The 21,596-nt window shown below is 36.9% G+C and overlaps 1 protein-coding gene and 1 long non-coding RNA gene across 3 annotated transcripts in view; one reads left to right on the forward strand and one right to left on the reverse strand.

Moving 5' to 3' along the window:
- Positions 1-1,784: 1,784 nt before the first annotated feature.
- LOC149500029 (uncharacterized) lies at positions 1,785-8,034 on the reverse strand. The gene is made up of 2 exons (XR_016325313.1): positions 7,900-8,034; positions 1,785-1,984 (listed from the first exon to the last, which is right to left on the reverse strand). It is a non-coding gene; the product is annotated as an uncharacterized LOC149500029 (long non-coding RNA).
- A 190-nt stretch (positions 8,035-8,224) lies between these two features.
- The window catches only part of LOC114247089 (uncharacterized), a 109,277-nt gene continuing 95,905 nt past the window's right edge, over positions 8,225-21,596 (forward strand). The window contains exon 1 of one of the 2 annotated variants that reach the window (XM_028179929.2): positions 8,225-8,864. The gene's annotated coding sequence lies outside the window, so the exon portion shown is untranslated. The remainder of the gene's footprint in view (positions 8,865-21,596) is intronic. The other variant, XM_028179925.2, reaches the window with a different exon arrangement.

Genomic DNA, 21,596 nt, shown 5'->3' on the forward strand with positions numbered 1-21,596 from the left:
TAATCTTCTCTTCAATCAAAAAAAATATCTTCAGGTATTTGAATGAAGTAAACTTAATTAAAAGCTACAAAATATATACTCAACCGATTTTAATTAATTTCAAATTTAAATGTTCTATCAGCGCGCCCTAATATATGCATTTTTAATAGCAAAAGTAAAAAAGTGAAGTTTTTATCTGCGTTATCTCTGTTGCATTATAAAGCCCACGAGGAGAACTCAAGGAGACATATTCCTTATTTGTGTTTGACATTCAAATTGTTTAATTACGTAAGATAAGAGCCGTTATTGTAGGTATTTTAATGGAATGCAGTTGTTTTTTTTTTGTGTTTTTAATATTTACAAATGCAACGGTTGATAATGCTAATGTTGATTTGAGGTTGCAGTTTTTTTTTGCTTTTATACGTCCGAATACGATGAAATATTTAGGTAATTATTTATTATCTTTGAGCTAGTAAATAGTTTTTGACGTCTGATAACGTCTTATAAATCGATGAACACTGGCTGTACGTACTGGTGGTAGGGCGTCTTGTGAGTCCGCACGGGTAGGTGCCACCGCCATGTCTATTTGTGCGTCTAGTAGTCTAGTTGTCCGATATCAATTACACTTAGATTTACTGCTTAATCTTGCGTATATTATTACCACTTTATTATTTTCCAACTGATTATTATTATTTAAAGCATTTAAAGCATTAAATACCACAAAATTAGTACAAAAAAAAAACAAAAAAATATTACTTTAACTTGAAATCGATTGTTGAGTGGAGGTCAGTCGTCGAGTCAAGGAAGCTTAGAGAACCCAAACACCCTTTGCCAGCGATCATGTTCTCCCAAACTATTGTGCTGAGGTGCAAATATATTAATAAACACTTAATAGCCCATCATTTTTAACGCCATTCAAAACGGAATTTGTAAATTTCATGCATTTATTAATAGTTACACATAATTGTACAAGCTGTCAAGTCAATTTTCTTTGTGGCAATTTATAATTACTGTATAGGAACCATACAGCCACAATTCCAACACTTTTAGCGAATTTCACAAGGTACTGTTTTGAATGAAGATGTTTGGTCTAATATCTTTACCAATCACAGTCAAATGAAAAATATAATCTGTCAATTAACTTTCTTTTATTCAAGCACACAATACACATTGGTTAATAAAAAACATGTATATTATTTATTATATTAATAAACCTGTAATATAAATTAAGACAATTTTTTTTCATTGTTATTGGCTCTTTACGATACCATTGTAGATATAGTGTATAGTATTATAGAGTTTATTTAAAAAAGCGACTTTTTGGCGGGAACGCGAGGAGTGAAGTTGTATGATTTGTTTTATTTTGTCTATTTAGTGTTTCTTCAGGTTTAAATGTGTAATAACGATGGTTTATTAACTGCTTAGTATCTGTGAAAGTGCACAAATGTGGGAAAATGAAACAAAGCCACTGAACGTAACTTCTCGGGATCTACCAAAAAGTCAATTGAAAAGTCTCAGTAAATGACCACCATTTTACTGAGATTATATTTCATCCCATATCATCTCATCTCATGTCATTTCATTTTGTTTTTATTTCATTTCATGCCATGTTTCATATTAATCAACTTCATTTCATTTCATAATATCGTTTTTCATATAAAAAAGTTTTCATTAAAATTACAATAATAATTGACCTAAAGGTTTTAGTTACAAGATCATAAAATAAAAATAAAAAAATTAAAGAAAAAAAATTATTTTAAATGAAATTGGGTCGTAAATAAGGAAATTGATTTATGAATTTGGAATTTTAATCCATTGACATGATCTCATTTTTAATGAAACGAAATAAGATCTCAGTAAGCCGGTAGAAATTTTCGAAGACTTCAGTTGACTTTTCGGCGGTATCCTTGAAGCCACGTCAAGCGATTTCGTTTCATTTTTTTCCACTCGTGCACGTATACAAATGCTAAATGATTAACAAGCCACTATAATCACATTTTTAAACCTGAAACAAACAAACAAAAAAAAACAACTTTGCTTCATGGAAGGCGTTCCCGCCGAAATGCCCTAAATGTCAATTTTAGCAGTGAATTCGAATAGTGACGTTAACACAATTTCACGATCGATACAAAAGATATATCGATTCAGAAGAGAATCAACTTCAACGTTGCGAGTAATAAAGTTATTTTGACAAGAAACAAGAACGGTTCTAAAGAGAAAGGTGGGAAAATTCCGTAGCATTCATTCGTATTGCATTACAGTTTGTATATGAAGATTCTCGAGTTCGATGTCTTCATGTTAATATACAAAGCGAAGTAATATCACGCCAGCTTCTCATAACAGAGGGTCCCAAGTACACAGCTTGGCGTGTATATGTGTTATTTACCTACATATTAAAAGCCAGATTTGACTTGACGCCATTGTCTGTTTCATTCGTTCGTATCGTTGATGGTTTATTGCTTAGATGGGGATGAGCTCACAGTCCACCTAGTGCTGACTGTTTAGTGGGGCCCATTGACATCAACAGCGTAAGCCCACCACCTGTTTTGAGACATGAGTTCTAAGTCTAATTTTCTATACAGTTCAACAGCTGCCCCGGCCTTAAATCGAAACGCATTATTGGTTCACGGCAGAAATAGCCAAGGTGGTGGTACCTACCCGTGCGGACTCACAAGACGTCCTACCGCCAGCCTTAAGTCAGGGTTGTCCAAAGAACAGCCCGTATACTACATTGGTACAGAAATAAATTTAAATTCATTACAATTGTACTTGTTTTATTTATTTTTTATATAAATAAATTGTATTGAATTAATTTAAAATGTAGGAAAATGGAAAACTGATACATAAGATTTTTTTTTATCGTTGACGTATTCTTTAGGCGACTCCAAAATAGGGAGGTCCTTAATTCGATTGTATTTTTTTTAATGTGTGTCCTACCTTAGACCTTTTTTCTCGGTGAACCGATTTTGATAATTTTTAATTGAAATCTGGTTATTCTTATTTGGTCCAATTTAATCAAAATTTGAGTTTTTGAGTCATCTTTGACAGTGCATTGTTTTTTCCTACCTGTGCTGGTAGCCTAGAGGGTTATGGCAGCGTAACCAAGAGAGTAGGTGAGCTCACGGTGCTCTAACCTGAGGATATTGATAACCAGGGACGTCTTAAGCTAGGATGGGGCCCTTGGGCACACAAGAAATTGAGGCCCTTTTGGAAAGTAAAAAAAACCAATTATAATAACATTTTTTTACTGAGTATGACCATTTATTATACGTAATCAAATACAGTATGATATAATGTCATTAATGATATTAGAATGCTGCTGGTTTTTTGGTTACGATTTCGATAACGGTTTCTTTCGGGATTTCTGTTGAGCAAAATCTTCTATTATAGGCATAGTATATGCCTTCTAAATACCTTCTAACTACTGATTTGTGAAAAAAGTGTAATGTGGTCGACAAAAATGTTTTGAGAATCTCTCTCACACATTTATGTGTGAGAGAAATTGTCGGTCTTTCGGGGCCCCCTAAGAATGGGGGCCCTGGGCATGGGCCCCGTGTGCCCTTATGGTAAAGACGGTATTGTTGATAACACTAGCCCTAGCTAGGGCACTGCTTCGCAGAATCTACCACCGGATCGGAATCGCGACGCATTGAAAAGATCCGGTGACATACTTACTCAGTGGGCTGTGTCTATGGGTTAAGTTACTCGCAGAGCCCTAAAAAAAAAAAGAACTACCGACTTTGACAAAATAAAAAGAAGAACATCATCGATGTAGTTGTGACGGTAGTCGTCATAGAACATAAGTTATTTGACGGATGCCTGAATCTCGCTTATGATATTTTCTAGAAAGCTGTGTTAGCACCACTCCTGTTTGAGCCCCGTGAGCTCACCTACATGTTGGGGCGAAGCTAAAATAGCCTCTCAAGGCTATCAGCATAGGTAGGAAAAAAACTGTACTATTTATGTTTATGTATTTGTTAAATATTAACCTTGCAAGTTCATTCATATACGAAAATGATTACTTTGCGAAATCCGACCCGTGCTAGTTCAATGTGTGTGCGGTGTGTGTTGTCTGTATGTGTGTGTGAACATTTTATTTTTATTTTCCTCAAAACTACGCAACGTATACCAATTAATTCATTACGACTGTTCATATTTCAAATTGAGCCTTAATATTTCATCGAACACTCAAAAGGGTCCGTCACCTTATGAGTAAGACGCCCGTCTTGATATCTAAGTACTGTTGTGGTCTAATCATTATGCACCGTACGCATGCTTAGGAACGACTTCCATGATGTAATTTAAGCAAAAAAGGCACCAAACGGAGTTTGAAAAAAAAATTGACTATCATCAGTGTAGCCTGGAGTCAATTAAATATGCACTATTGAGAATAACCCAAAAACTATTGAGGGGAACTTGTAATTTGCTGAGTAGTTACCGTCGCCCATGGACGTCAGCAATGCCAGAGGCAAAGTCAAGCCGTTGCTTACCGTTAAGTACTCTCCACAAGCCTCGTTTGAAAAAGGACACGTCATAGCGCTCTGGAAACACCGTGGAGGGGAGCTCTTTTTTTTTCCTACCTATGCTGATAGCCTTGAGGGGCTAGTTCAGCGTAAATTTAACTAGTAGGTGAGCTCACAGGGATCAAACCTGACGACGTTGCTAACACGAACCCTAAGAAGAGCCGTGCTTCGCAGAATCTACCACCGGATCGGAAACGCGACCCACTGGGGAGATCCGGCGAGAAACTTAATGGGCTGTGTCTATAGGTTAATTCGCTCGTCGAGCCCTTCGTCGCAAGCGACGGGTTCGACGAGAACGATGACCGGTGCTTGCAGTACCTAAAAGCACCGTTAGTGGATCGGGATGCTTTCCATTCTGTTCGCAGGATCGGGAATTAAGGGGAGCTCATTCTAATGCCGGATAGTGCGTAGCAAAAAAGATCTCTGGAAAGGCAATCATCGCGCCACACGAGAAGCACTAGTTTTTGACTAAATACAAAAGTAACATCAAAATCGGTTCTGAGGTGAGACGCATAACAAACAACCAATCGAAACGAGAACCCGCTTGTTTTGAAGTAGGTTATTAACAGCGTCGTGTTTTAAATGAGACCCCAAAAGCAGCGAATTTGTAGAGCCTTCATATCTGCGACGACGAGTGTGATCTTTTTTTTATGTTTGAAAGATTGCTGGTGGCCCGGAAACCTTTCCAGTTTCACCAGGACAGGTTGGAGAGCAAGGGCTCCGCCAGGAGAGGTGGGATTTGCTAACAGTTACCCGAGCGCCTCCAAAGGAGACCTAACAACTCAAGAGTAACTGCTTCGCGAATGAATCTACTACCGGATCGGAATCGCGACAAACTTAGAAGATCCCGCGAGAAACTCAGCGGGCTGATGTTTAGGTTAGGTAGCACGTCGAACTCTTTTGCCGTGTTCAGTACGGTTAGGTGGTGAAGTTAGGCCGCCCAGGCGTTGTCTAGCTTCACCATCCTTTTTTTGTTAAAGTAGGTATGTTTCTTAGGTTTCTTAGAAATAAGATTTATTCTCAGTATCTACGGATTCGTCGTTCGCAGAGTCAACCAGAATTTCCGTCGCCTTAGTAAGAAGATCAAGAAGAGAAAAACGACATAATTACTCCAGTGCGCCGCGTAGGTCACCGGTGACCTACACGGCAGTCAAAGGCTTAATTAAAAAACGGAAATGCCATATTTAAAAATGAAAATGAAAAACAAAAAAAAAACTAATACACGTAAAAATCGAACAAACAATGTTATTATTACGTCTAGAATGTCTGAATGTCACAGGAAAAGGCGTGGCATTAGAAATGCAGACCAAAATGGCGGCCAACCTAGTTTAAGTAGGTACACGTTTGTCAAACTATCGTTTCAACATTAAAATCCGTTTTTTATTTATAAATAACTTACGTGTTGATTATTTACAACGACAAAAAATAGCGACCTTTTACATCAACACGTAGATTGTATTGGAATTTTAACATAATCTTTTTACTGTTTCTTGTGAACATAAAATATTTACAAGCGACATAGATAATACGCTCGGGCCAATTAAATTCACCTTTACGGATTAATATTGCGTTTTTAATGTCATTACCTATTCATTATATTTAAAAAAAACATTAATATATTTTTTTAGTTTAATTATTACGTCTTCGTAGTCTGAAGAAAATATTACACACAGCCTATGGGCAACGAAAAACGTGGATTTGCATGCCGCCAACTTGGATACATAGGAAATATGTCATTGTAATGGTTTTAAAAATGAGATGCGACAAAATATCGAGCTCTCTGTTCACTAGTTGAAGAAAAAGGATGAAAGCTGTCGATCAAATAGGAAACCTTTTTTCTTTTGCTTGGATTGTGGTATTATTTTTTTAAATCGAAATTAAAATTTGAATCAAGGCATAGCTGAATCATTGTATAAACTTGCTTTAATTCATGTCAAGTTATGCACGAGTTGATGAAGAAAGCCGTCAATTGAAAACTTGCTTGTCTCAAGGTGGGTGATGACTGATGGCATTTACGTCATGTTGTCTCTGAGCGTTATTGGCCGATTTCAGAGGAGACGTAAGTAAGTATACTAATTTAAAAAAAAAACTGTTATGGCCTTTGAATTTTTTTATGACAGATGAAGACGATGGAATCCAAATTGAATTTAAACGTTTTAGTTGGTAGGTACTTTAAGTATCTTAATTTTTAAGCTCTGCAATGCTCTGAGTGCATTATTACGCCTGATATTCATTCAGTCCAGAAAACCTTAAAAAACTTCGTGACCATGTGTCCGAGACGTGTGGTGATAGATTGAATCGGGTCACTCAATTGATACTAATGACACAGAGCAATAGTACACGCGCTACTGACGTAATAGTCTACAATGATTTTTAAAACAATTTCCCAAATTCAAAATGGAAGCCGTGAAACAATTTTGAATGATTGAATCAAGGACATATCTTTTTTTATTTCAATTTCGTCCACGGATATATATGAATTTTGAATGTTGTTCAAAGTTTTTGTATGATAATATCCTGTGGTTTTTGTTAACTAATAGATAGATGCTTCATAGGACTAGGTAAAATATCAGTCGCACTGCTGGTAGGTATAACCGATTCGTCTTTAGGATAGTAAAAAATAAAATAAAATAGCGGTTACCTATGTTGAAACATTACAAATACCTACTTCCGTATTGTAATCATGAATGCAATGTATATAACATCAGTAGGTAGATTCATGACCAAATATTAATTAAAAATGAATTAACTTGAACAGGAAATGCTCGGAACGCCTACATAGAAAAATATAGATCAATTTTTACGTAAGTATGTATTTAATTGTTTTTTTTTTTGCTGTAAACATATAAAATACATGAACTCTTCGCCAAATTGGTTTTAACAAGTTACCTGAGCCTACTGACCACAACATGAAAGTCGCTATCCGCGCCCCGCGCTAAGAATATGCCAAATTATTATGCAATATCAGCTGCCATATTCCTTCAAACCGTAATGCATTGTGCAAATAGGCAAGATAGTGAACCTTAAGTTTGCAATAAATCCACAACCGACTTCAAACTATTGTTATTTAAAATTGTAACAACACATACAATTCCAATAAAGGTACCTACCTACTTAGGTTTTAACATTAAAAAAATGTGTATAGGCACTAATCCAATATGGCCGCGGCAAGGAACGGCGTGACTCGTATGGGAAATATAAAAATGAATTTTATACATTATATTGATTCTTACTAACAACACATTTTTTATGTGTACAAACACACACATAGGGAGAAACGTATGCACGTAAAATACACATACGGGAAGTAACGCACACAACATGTCTTTACATAGAAAAACAGCCGTTCTCTATACATATAATAGTAAAAACTTTAAAATAGTATGGCTTCACTTACTTTAGCGACCTACTATGCGAATATGTTTAAAATATATATAGTACAGGACCGGCATAGAGTTCAACTCTGCTTGTACGCGTTGCATTACTGTCTCGTTCTCACGACCGAGCGCTTTCGAGTTTTCCCGTTTCCAACTCAAAATACGCCAAAAATGACGTCGAGGCACTGCCGTTTCGAAAACAGTGTCTCGCGTTTCATTCAGTGGACACCGCGCGCCCGCTCCTCGTTTATTATTTGGAATTTTCCGATCGACTGATTACCGGTTGTCGTAAGTTTTACAAACAAATTCGTATCCGTTTCGTATTTTTCGCAATTAGCGCCAAATACGAAAGTCTTAAGTGGCAAAGTCGATACGGTCGGGTTTCGCTCGGCAATCGAGCCAAACCGACCGATTCTAAATGAAGGGACCGCTCGGAGTGAAACGCTTCAACGGGCCACGACACGAATCGGTCGCGCTGAACGTAGAAAATTCTGACAGCTCGGGGCTCGGGGCCGTCATATGAAAATAATGTCGTTTTTATTACATTTTTTGATAAATTATTATTCTAGTTTCGAATCGGCAGCGTACCGACGGCCTTATCGATTTTCCTATTTAGCGCGCTACCGTAATTTGTACATTTTCGAAAGGTTCGCGTCGAGTCTATGCGCTTTCGAAAAATATTTTACTTTGTATTTTCTCAGCAGCGAACGGACGTCGAGCGCGGTGCCGTAAATTGGTAATAATTCTGTTGATTACACAGTAATAAAGTGACCAAATATGGGTTAGTGGTGTGGAACATGTAATATGCGATCGTTGACTCCAGTCATACAATCGAAATGTTTGTTTGTGTTGATAGTGACTGGTGCATTCCTAACGTGAAAGTGTACGTTTGTGTTGTTTTTGTGCTGTAACGGATGCTGAAGTAAATTCAGACCAGGCGGGGACAATAAACAAGTACTGCCGCCTGCCGTGATCGGTCAATCGTGTAAGTATTAGACCATTCTAGAGTGACCTCCGAGGGCTGCACACTACAAAAAATATAGTGCACTTTAACTGCAAGAGCACAATTACCGAGCGCTAGAAATACCGTTTCAAACCTGAAATCATAACATTTTATTAGTTCGCGACCCTAACCTATTAATAGATTTAAAAATTTAAAATACATATCTTCTAGATCAGGATCGATTTAAATGATCCATAAAATAAAACATTCCCATGCCTATAGATCATTTGAAATTGGAACTAGGGGTCATAGACCTTTTCACTATCAGCTGGGGTTTCATTTATGACATTCTGTTACAATATTCGTTCATTTTGAACTGGGTACAAGCACAGATAACTCACGACACTAATTAAAAAAATATATTCTAAATGTAAAATGAGTTCAAAGACCTTTGCCTCTAAACTACTTTTAGTACTTGTTACAAGCATTTGAAAATTATCAACTTAACTTTTTAAAATATGAAATGCTATAGTTATCCTGACATAACATGTTTTCTATGTTAAACCTTATTTATATGGATTAGCTTATCAATAATATTATATCAGTAATAATACCTTCTAGTATTTTAGTTATAGTCCTGTTATTTTAATGTTAAAAAAATAACTGAAAATTCATGACAAAATCAAATATAATCTTCACTGAAAAAAAAAGTAGAAAAGTAGATAAATTTCTAATCAAATCAAAAAACTTTTAAATTTTTATTTATTTAAAGACATAGTTGAGTTTTATTTTAATATGTTCTATCTGATTAAAAGCTTTCTGAGTTCTTTTTTTCATCAATTTTAAAAGTTATGAAAAGTTTATTACTTTTTATAGTTACTGTATTCTGGTTTGTAGGGTAAGCCATCTACAACTAACAAATACATAATTCAAGTGTTTCAAATTAAGTGACAATAATTCTAGTATTCTAAAGTTATTCTAGAAAATTAGCTAAGTGTTCTTTATTTGGAAAACCCTACAATACATCCAACATACTATGTTAAAGATGTTTGGCAATGAAATTAAAAAAGTTCCCACTCGACACAAGATTTGATCGAATAGTGAACTTAAAATTAAATAACTTACATTAATTAAATAGTTGACAGAAACTAAAAAGGCCTATTGAGTCAATATACTTCAATAAAAAGTGTGTTATTATTGTTAGTCAAACTTAAATAATCTTGTATAATATCTATGGTCTCACTTGGTCAGTCAAAACAGGGATTTAATTCGGTTTTCACTCCAAAAATTCTTAGTACGTAGTTTTTAAGTATTCCATATTATTATACTTATTAAATGTATATTGAAGGAGGTGGAGGCGAATTATAGAGCAGTTTTCTATTAGGTCAGGAACCTTATGAAGCTTAAGAACAGCCAGTGACTTGGAACTTACCTTAATCATAGATAATTAATTACATCATCTTGTAATTAAAAGATATTTGAACCTTGAATGTCATGACAATTTTATTTATTCAGTAATTTACAAACACAATTGAACATATTCTATTACAATTATTATTAAATAGATTTTATTGATGACTGAATATATACTAGCTTCATCTTTAAGATAAACACTATAATAAGTTCAAGAAAATCATTGTTGGATATTCTAGGATACTTAATAAATGACTGAATGTAACTTAGAATGTAAATTTATATGCTGGCTTCATATAGTATTTTATTCGTCATTGAATTCTGCATAATAATATGAGTTGCAAATAGAAAAAAAATATTTATATTGTAAAAAATTAAAAATCTAAATGTCTTATGTTGAAGGTATGTTTATTATATTTACGGCCTCTGTTGTGATAACAATTCTGTTGTAACTCAACTCAACAAACGACAATCGCTCATGGACAACAGCAATGGTAGACACAGCCAAATCTTTGAGCACTCTCCGCAAGCCTCGCTTGAAGAAGAATATGTCAAAAATCATTCTCAAAAATCACTGAATGAATTTAAGTTTATCAATCACAATGCATGATGAGGTTATTTCTGGTCAATTATTGAGTATTAGAGTCTGATCTGTTGGTTTATTTTATTAGACTGTGACTAAAAGTTTTACTAAAAACGGGGTGTAATTTTTTGTGGTTAAACATATTGTATTTTAAGAGAAATAAAAAATGAGGTACCGTTGCGCAGGTCAGTGCAAAGCTCATGGTGTTTAGTGGTTACATGAGCCCATAGACATCTACAACGCAAAGGTCGCCACTCATATTGAGTCATGGGGCTTAAGTTTTTCAGTACAACGGCGGTCACACCCTTAAAACTGAAACGCATAACTGTTTCACTATAGAGATAGACAGGCTAGTGGTAACTACCCGCATGTACTTACAAAAAACCCTACCACCAGTAATTTTGGTGATTTTTTTCATTTTTGTGGCACGATTTTTATTACACGACATTGTTCCTTCACATTGGAAGGCATTCCTGAACATTAATTAAGTACATATTTCTATAAAAAATTGCCTCCGGGATTCGAATATCGGCACTTTTATTTCCCCACGTATTCGCTGGTAACCTAAGAGGCTAATCCAGCTACGCCCGAACACGTAGGTGTGAGCTCACGGGCTCAACCTGAGAGAATTTGCTAACACTAGCCCTAGCAAGAGCATTGCTTCGCAGAATCTACCGCCGGATCGGAATCGCGACCCATTGAGAAGATCCGGCGAGAAACTCAGTGGTCTATGTCTATGGGTTAGTTCGTCGTAATCGACAAGTTTAATGAGGACGGTGACCTGTGCTTGAGAGGTCTAAAAGCACCGGGAGTGAATCCGAAGGATCCGACAAGACACAATGACCAGACGGCTTTGCGTTGCCCCGTCGTGGTCCGCGAGAATCGGCACAGTCACGTCGCTCGATACAAGTGTACCGGCTTATCCTTTAGGCCACGACGACATCCGAACTACCGTCTGGTCTGATGACGAACTTAGAAGTTACTAGAACCCTTCTAATATTGCCGATATTAGATTTAACAATAAAATAAAACAAGAATCTTGTATCGTTTTGAATGATTTAAAAAAAATATTAGAATGTTCTCAATTCGACTGTATTTTTTTTTATTTGTGTTAGCTCAGACCTTTTTTTTAGGTGCTCCGATTTTGATGATTTTTATTTAAAAGCTGGTGTTTCTAATGTGTTCCCATTTTATCGTGATCCGACTAAGTAGTCTTTGAGATAGCTTATTAATGATTTTTTAATTGACTTCGGCTACACTGATTATATTCTTATTTTTATTATGTTGAAGTCGGTTTTTTATTTGTTATTTTTAGTATTCATGAAGGTAACACGGTATTTTACAATACGGTTCCACCCTAACACGAAAAGAAAAAAATCCCCAAAACCCTGTTACAACATGCGGTATTTCTACAACACGATAACGGGATTTTTGTTTTAAAATCATTTACAAAGTCACATTATGCACTATGAACACCCAATATATAGGAATAACAGAAATTTTAATGCTTATTTTTAATGTACAATAGCTAAAAAAATACATACATGCACAGTTGAGATGTTTCATTCAGAAATGTTATTCGTCCTTTTTGTACTGGCTTCTAGTCGCATATAACACGATTTCGCACAACACGGGACTTTGTAGGCACGTATCTACCGCGTTATAGGAGGGATGGGATAGTTGTACCAATAATTTGGTATTCGGATCTTGAAAGAAAAGAGGGACAACCCTGATTCTCGTAAAACGGTATACACGAATCGGCGGCACAGAACTAAAACTCGTTAGGGCAAGCCCTAGTCTTTTCTGTATGTATAAAACAGCCACTGGTTTCAATTTATTTATGTTTGTGTGTGTGTGTGTGTGTGTGTGCACTAAGTTCCATACTTGAGAGTTGGATGTCTCACAGTAAACGTTCTATTCAATACGCTTAGTATTTATAATTCCAACTCAATCATTTCATTTTAAAATATTTAAAACGTGAAAGAAAAACTTTTTACGAAAATTGCGCGGACGGAGGAATATGAAATTTCCCACACTTATAGAGAATATAGGGAAGGAGTGCAGAAAGTTAATATTTTTAATTTTTTTTTTTTAATTTTGCCTAAAAAATACATTAAATCAATAAAAAAAACATTATACACACTACCATGTATTTGACGCACACACGCATGCATACTATTTATTTATTGTCAAACTTTTGTTTTGACGTCAGTGGCCAAATTGAGAATAGATTAAATATTGTTTGTCTTTATTAATATTTTTCTATAGTGTAGTCTTGGCGAAATTTGTGATTTATGAAATAGTCTTTGAAAATAGAATCATAATAGTGTACAAGTTTACAATTTCAATTAATTATAGTCGAATTTCGACTACTGCGGGATCACTCACTAGTTTAATTTTAAAATAAAGGATATAAGTACTCATATCGCTGTAACGGAAATATTTCAAAATAATATGACAATATCTGCGGAAAAAATACTGGCCGTTTATATAGGGTGATTAGGTACATTTCAAAACGAGTTTCTCTACGGTACTGCTTTACTAGTGGTAGGACCTCTTGTGAGTCCGCGCGGGTAGGTACCACCACGGGTTGTACCTACCCGCAGGTTGTGAAGCAGTAATGCGTTTCGGTTTGAAGGGTGGGGTAGCTATTGTAATAGTATACTGAGTCCTTAGAACTTATATCCAGGGACGTCTTAAACTAGGATGGGGTCCTTGGGCACACAAGAATTTGAGGCCCTTTTGGAAAGTTAAAAAAGCGAATTATAATAACATTTTTTTACTGAGTAAGACCATTTATTATGGGTAATCAAATACAGTATGATATAATGTCATTAATGATATTAGAATGCTGCTGGTTTTTTGGTTACGATTTCGATAACGGTTTCTTTAGGGATTTCTGTTGAGCAAAATCTTCTATTATAGGCATAGTATATGCCTTGTAAATACCTTCTGATTACTGATTTGTGAAAAAAGTGTAATATGCCCGAAAAAATGTTTTGTGTGAGAGAAATTGTCGGTCTTTCGGGGCCCCCTGAGAAAGGGGGCCCTGGGCACGGGCCCCGTGTGCCCTTATGGTAAAGACGGTATTGCTTATATGTCAAGATGGGTGCCGGAATTTACGTCGTAGATGTGTATTAGCTCCGGTGACTACTTCTTTTTCCTTTTAATGATGCACAAAACAAATAACAATCATAGAAATTATAAGTTTAAATGTTTAACGTAACAATCTGGATTATTCAAAACAGGAAAAAATTTAACAACTGAACATATGCCTAAATACCATGTATACACACACACACACACACACACACACACACACACACACACACACACACGCACACACACACACACACACACGCACACACACGCACACACACACACAAACACACACACACACACACACACACACACACACACACACAGTTATTATCTGATTAAAATCTAAGGTATCATTAACTGGACAAAATTAATTATTTGAGAATATTATGTTAACTAATTTACACTATTTATAAAAAATATTCTCAATGATATCAAGATCAGTGTAGCCACTTGCCAACTCATTATATTGTCGTGCCATTCTAACAATGGGATTAAAGTATTAGATGTTATTTTTGTGAACTTCAAGTGCAAAAAGATTAGTGCAATGTGATCTACGCGCAGGATATCTGGTATTAAAAGTAATAATATTATATAATACTAGCTGACCCGGCAAACATTGTTTTGCCATATATAAGATTTCTAGGGAATTTCTAGTGTAGAAAAAAAAACTAACTTATTGTAAGTGTGTAAGGATGTGGTAAATGAGTGAAAGAGGTATGTAGTGCTGTGAACGATGAGGGAATATATAATAAAAATAAGAAAACCTCATTCAACCACATAATACCTCATTATAAAAAAAAAATATGTCCAAATAATACGTTGTTACTATAAAATTGGAACTGTGACCTCCGTTTTGTAGGGTTGGTGGCATTCACTAAATCATGACTACGGGCTCTGTTAATTACCTAATTAGATCCGGGGTACTAACCTACATTATCCGTTTAGAGTGATAAAATAACAAATACAGTTCTGTATTAGATTAAAAAAAAAATTTATTCTGATGGTCATGATAATAAAATTATTGTTAACTATAATCGGTTCGTGATTAATTTTTTTATTGCATAGATGGGTGGACGAGCTCACAGCCCACCTGGTGTTAAGTGGTTACTGGAGCCCATAGACATCTAACAACGTAAATGCGCCATCCACCTCAGTATAGTTACAACGGCTGCGCCACTCTTCAAACCGAAATGCATTACTGCTTCACGGCAGAAATAGGTAGGGTGGTGCGGACTCACAAGAGGTCCTACCACCAATAACGTATCATTTCGAGAAAGTGGCACGACACGGAAACCCTCTCGTCGTGGCCGCCTGTAACTATGTTCCTGATCTTGCGAACAGAATGATAAACAGTCGACGTCGCCCTAAACACGTCATTACGGATTCTCCCGATCCATTAACGGTGCTTTTAGGTACCGCAAGCACCGGTCATCGTTCATGTCGAATCCGTCGCTTGAGACGAAGGGCTCGGCGAGTAAATTAACCCACAAACACAGCCCACTGAGTTTCTCGCCGGATCTTCTCAGCGGGTCGCGTTTCCGATCCGGTGATAGATTCTGCGAAGCACCGTTCTTGCTAGGGCTAATATTAGCAACGTCGTCATGTTTGAGCCCCGTAAATCACCTACTCCCTCTGTGAATCTACTATAACTCCTGGAGGTTACTAGAATAGGTAAGAAAAAAAAACGAAACGTATTAATATTTTCAAGTCAGTCTTGAAGTCGGTGAAAATGACGTTCCAAGATCCCATCACATAGATATAAAGATAATGATATGGAAAACTCCACAATGAATAAATAATAAAAGACGAAGTCGAAGGCGATGTCGTCGTGGCCTAAAAGATAAGACGTCCGGTGCATTCGTATCTTCCGATCCACCGGTGTTCGAATCCAACCAACAACGGTCGGTACCAATTTTTCTAATGAAATTCGTACTTAACAAATGTTCACGAATGACTTCCACGATGGAGGAATAACATCGTGTAACAAAAATCAAACCCGCAAAAATATAATTTGCGTATTTACTGGGGGTAGGACGTCTTGTGAGTCCGCATGCGTAGGAACCATCACCCCGCCTATTTCTGCCGTAAAGCAGTTCGTTCCGGTTTGAAGGGTGGGACAGCCGTTGTAACCATGTATACTGAGACCTTACAACTCATATCTCAAGGTGGGCGGCAGCATTTACGTTGTAGGTATCCATGGGCCCGGTAAGCGGCCGTGAGCTCGTCCACCCATCTAAGCAATAAAAAAAAGACTTAATTGTGTTTTCTGTAATATAATAAGAAAACAACATTTAAAGCCCTTAATCTATCTATACCTAGTCAGGTCATAAATTCTGTCACATGTTTAATGTAAAATAATTGAAACAAGTTTATTCATTATGTAACCATTCATATACCAAAATGAACTTAACAAAACATAGATTCTTATGACACTAAAGTTTATTCAAAATGACCTCCGTGATTTTGAATACAGGCCTTCAATCTGCGCGGCCAGTCGTCTATCGCAGCACGAACGAGGTCCTTGTCAATATCGGTGGCTGCCTTAATCAAGGATGTCTTGAGTGACTCCAAATTGGGATGAGGCTTTGAGCACGCCTTTTCCTCCAAGTGTTGCCATATCTTGTAATCTAACGGATTCAAATCTGGAGTGGAGGAGGGCCAGTCTTCGTGCCGGATGAAGTCGATTTCACGCGCCGCCAGCCAGTCTTGTGTGCTCTTCGCTCTATGAGCTGGCGCCGAATCTTGTTGGAATACCCAGTGCCTGTTATTGAACATGGTATGAGAAACAGGTTCCACAAGGTTCGTCAGGACTGTATTTTGATACACAACTACATTCGTTTTTACACCTTTCTCACAAAAATGTACCTCTGTTAAGCCCCAATAAGAAACTCCCAACCATACCATGAGCGAGGATGGAAAATGACCTCGTTGGACACGCGGAAATCGGTTGCTCGCTTCTTCACTACTGTGTGCGTACACCTTATAATTTTGTTTGTTGTAGCTCTCTTCTACGGTAAAAATTTTTTCATCCGAAAAAAGAATTTCCCGATATTTTTTTCCCGCGTACCGCTTCAACAAAGCGCGGCATCTCTTCAGTCTCAGGTCCATTAGACGAGCATTCAAACGATGTCCTGTTTTTCTTCGATATTCCCGAAGCCCTAAGTCTTCATTTAACACCCTTTTCACCGTGGTTCTGCTTAACCCCATCTGAAGGGCCAACAGTTTCTGCTTATGTTTGGGATTTCTTTGAATTCGCGCCTTCACAGCTTTTATCACTGCTGGAGTCCTAACAGACCGAGGGCGACCACTTCTTGACCTGTCATCTACACTAGAGTCTTCATTGTATCGTTTGATGGTACGATAAACGAATCTTTTGGTTATATTAAAATTTTTCAGTATGTTAAAAATTTGAATTGGCGCGTAACCGCAACGATGCAACGCAATAACTGCAACACGGTCTTCTTTAAGCGTCCACTACATATTTAAAAATGAGTAAAATTCTAAAAGTATACATTTTTATTTTCATGAACAATTCGAAATTCGAATTCAATAAACTTTTTTGTGGCCAGCATTCTAAAAGAAAAGTTTTTACTGTGTGACAATACTTATGACCTGACTAGGTATATATAAAAATGAATTGCTGTCCGTTAGTCTCGCTAAAACTCGAGAACGGCTGGACCGATTTGGCTAATTTTGGTCTTGAATTATTAGTGGAAGTCCAGGGAAGGTTTAAAAGGTAGATAAATATGAAAATGCTCGGTATTAAATAAAAATAACATTTTTGTTTTCCCTTTGATGTGTCCCCCGTTTTATTGGTCATGTTGCACGTAGGGATACCAGCAATTTGGAACGCCTTGTGGTGACCGGTAAAATAGAGGGAAAAAGGCCTAGGGGTAGAGGTCCCAAACGATGGTCGGACCAAATAGCGGAGGAACTGGGGATACCTATCAGCGACGCACTCCACCGGGCTGCAGGGCGGGATCGATGGAGACAGTTGGTTGACGAAATCGGACGGAGTCACGATCCTCAGCAGTGAGGAACCGATCGAAGAGAGAGAGAGAAAGTGTCCCCCGTCGGACGGATTCCTTTTGTTTGTTTTAAGTTTATTTTATATACTAAAGTTTAGGTCTTTTATTTATCCATTGAGGCACTACGAAGTCTGCGCCGGGTCAGCTAGTCTCTTAATAAATAAAAAATTTTAAACAGTATATTATATATTATACAAAACTGAACGACAGACAGGTGAATGATTCTGTCTAAGAAACATCTATTTTTAAAACCAAAAAGTTTTCAAGGTTTTTCTTTGGCACAGGACGGGCTTATGCAGATGTGTTAAAAAGGGAACATGTGTTAAATAATAATTGTTTCTGCAGTACCTTATTACCAATACTAACCACAATCAGTTTTTGAAAATGGTCATGTCGCGCTCTATCGGGACCGATCTATTATCACGGATAGGTATATTGTTGCCAATAAGCCAGATATTGTGATAATAGATCGGTCTGCGCGTCGAGGAATGTTGGATGTCACCATTCCTCATGACGAGAACCCCGTGAAGGCAGAAAAGGACAATATAAAATATTTAGACCTGTCCCACGAGACTACCGCCATGTGGCATGTTGATTCAACCATATTTGTTCCAATAGTCATGTCGGTACATGGTTTGATAGCGAAAAGTTTCTATCAACACCTACAGAAATTTCGTTATCCAGCTGGGTTAGGGGCCTGACACAGAAGGCAGCTATCTTCGATACTGCGCGTATTGTGAAGAGGTTTTTCACTATGGAGTCCTAACCACTGGTGGCTTGTGTCGTAGACACCGCCATCAGCGGCAATCTATTTTTATATAGTGTTTTTTAAAATTTGTATTTTTATTATTTAAAGAAAAATTTAGTATAATTAATAAGATTTTAAATAAATATAGTATAATAATAATAATTCATTTATTTTTCAGACAATAATACTTAATCCATTCATTCAGATACACATTTAAGTCAAACTTAAATTACATATAGGTTCATATAAAAAAGAAAAGAAAATAAACAGCGAATAATAATAAATAAATAAGTAGGCCTTCATAAATAAGATTGCGGTCATTACGGTTCCTCCCGATCCACTAACGGTGCTTTTAGGTACCTCAAGCACCGGTCACCGCTCTCGTCGAACCCGTCGCTTGCGATCGAAGGACTCTACAAGTGAATGAATCGATAGACACAGCCCACTGAGTTTCTCGCCGGATCTTCTCAGTGGGTCGCATTTCCGATCCGGTGGTAGATTCTGCGAAGCACTGCTCTTGCCAGGGCCAGAGCTAGCTAGGGTGAAGCTGATATAGCCTCTCAAGGCTATCAGCATAGGTAGGGAAAAAACTAAGTTTATTTCTAAGCATTACTTACGAATTTTACCATATATTTGTATTTATTTATTAATGGTGTTTCTTTTTAGTTAGAGACTCTTGACAGAGTGGTCGTGATTGTGCTGACGATGTACACGTAGAAACATTCGCTAGGTCCCTTATGTACTCGAGTATTCCCTTCCTGGCGAATCACATCGAGGTCTGGCGTTTCCAGGCGTTTAGCGCATGTGGTGGAATCCAGTTGCCTTAATTATTATGCCTTATGTCCAACGGATTGGTAATTTGCCGCGTGATCTCTTGCCTTCCACCCGGACTTGAAGCACTAGTCTCTCAATCGAGTCCTCTTTTCTGGAGATATGACCAAAAAGCTTTAATAAAACCTTTAACTGTGTTTACCGTCATCGAATATAAGAAACGCTTGTGTTGTTGTTAAAGACAATATCGCTCTGAAAGTGATGGGTTTGACAGCCAATGGCCTCACAGCTTCCGTGAGACACTTAACAACCTTAGTATTGTGCTTTCAGATAACAATTGATAACGGAGATCAGTGAGAAGTGATGAGGAAAATTAAAGTGAGATTTTTTTAATAAGACAGTAATTCTAATTAAAATAACTTTTACGGCTTAATCACCACGGAAGTGTGTGACCACGAAAACCGTAAAGCATTTGAAAGTTGGAAATTAAGCTTAAAAAAAGGTAAAAAAATTGTTTTTATTATGGCCACGATTCGAGAAAAGCTTAGACATTATTGATCCGGTAGTAGATTCTGCGAAGCACTGCTCTTGCTAGGGCCAGTGCTAGCAACACTCCGGCTTGAGCCCTGAAAGCTCACCTACTCTTTCGGTTACGCTGGTATTGCCTCTCAAGGCTACTAGGTTAGGTAGGATGAAAAAAATAATACTGTCCCTATTGCGGTGATTGCACGGAACTCTGTCTCTGACAGATAGTACTGCCCTATGTGACCGTCTACATTGCCATTCGCCATTTAAAAAATTGCCCTTTTTTATTGCTTTTAGGTGGGTGAACGAGCTCTCGTTCTCGACCTGGTGTTAAGCGGTTACCGAAGCCCGTAGACATCTACAACGTAAATGCCGCCACTTACCTTGAGATATAAGTTCTAAGGTCTCAGTATAGTTACAACGGCTGCCCCACCCTTCAAACCGAAACGCATTACTGCTTCACGACAGAAATAGGCGGGGTGGTGGTATCTACCCAATTTTTATAGTCTATTTAAATTACTGGGCTACGATAAATGATTATTTAAAAGTAATAAATTCCTGTGTTGCCTCGGTTTCATTCCTGATGTCTGAGTTGTAACCCGACATATGCTTGTTTTAGTTTATAATTTACTAGCGACCCGCCCTCACTTCGCTTCGGAAACTGTAATTTATTATTGATTTCTCCACTATTGAATAGATGTTATTATACATATAAACCTTCCTCTTCAATCACTCTATCTATTAAAAAAACCGCATCAAAATCCGTTGAGTAGTTTTAAAGATTTAAGCATACATAGGGATATAGGGACAGAGACAGCAACATTGTTTTATACTGTGTAATGATATAGAGAAGGAGTGCAGATATACTCTTTGTTTATTATCAAACTTTTGTTATTGTTTAAAGTCTGTGGTCAAATTGAGAATAGGTTAATATTGTTTATCTTTAATATTATTTGTCTATAGTGTAGTCTTAGCGAAATCTGTGAATCTTCTGTAAAGAAAGAAGTATAAAACTTCAGTTTTTACAATATAATCTTAATAATTTTCAAACTATTGCCTCCGTCGAACAGCTGTTCCGGCTGGCTGCTGATAGAAATGAATATAGGAAGCTAACGGCCAACCTTCAGGATTGAAGAGGCACTGGAAAAAGAAGAAGAATGTTCAAACTTATAATTTAACTTAATTATAGTCGAATTTCGACTACTGCGGTACCACTAGCTATTATTATTATAATTATAAAACTATCTGACCCGGCAGACTTCGTAGTGCCTCAATTGATAAATAAAAGACCTAAACTTTTGTATAAAATAAACTTAAAACAAACTAAAGGAATCCGTCCGACGTGGGACACCTCAAAGGAAAAACAAAATTGTTATTTTTATTTAATTCCGAGCATTTTCATTCATTTATCTACCTTTTAAACCTTCTCTGGACTTCCGCAAATAATTCAAGACCAAAATTAGCCAAATCGGTCCAGCCGTTCTCGAGTTTTAGCGAGACTAACGAACAGCAATTCATTTTTATATATAACTAGTCAGGTCATAAGTATTGTCACACAGTAAAAACTTTTCTTTTAGAATGCTGGCCACAAAAAAGTTTATTGA

Source organism: Bombyx mandarina, chromosome 24, assembly GCF_030267445.1.
Source record: "Bombyx mandarina strain Sakado chromosome 24, ASM3026744v2".
Lineage (NCBI taxonomy): Eukaryota > Metazoa > Arthropoda > Insecta > Lepidoptera > Bombycidae > Bombyx > Bombyx mandarina.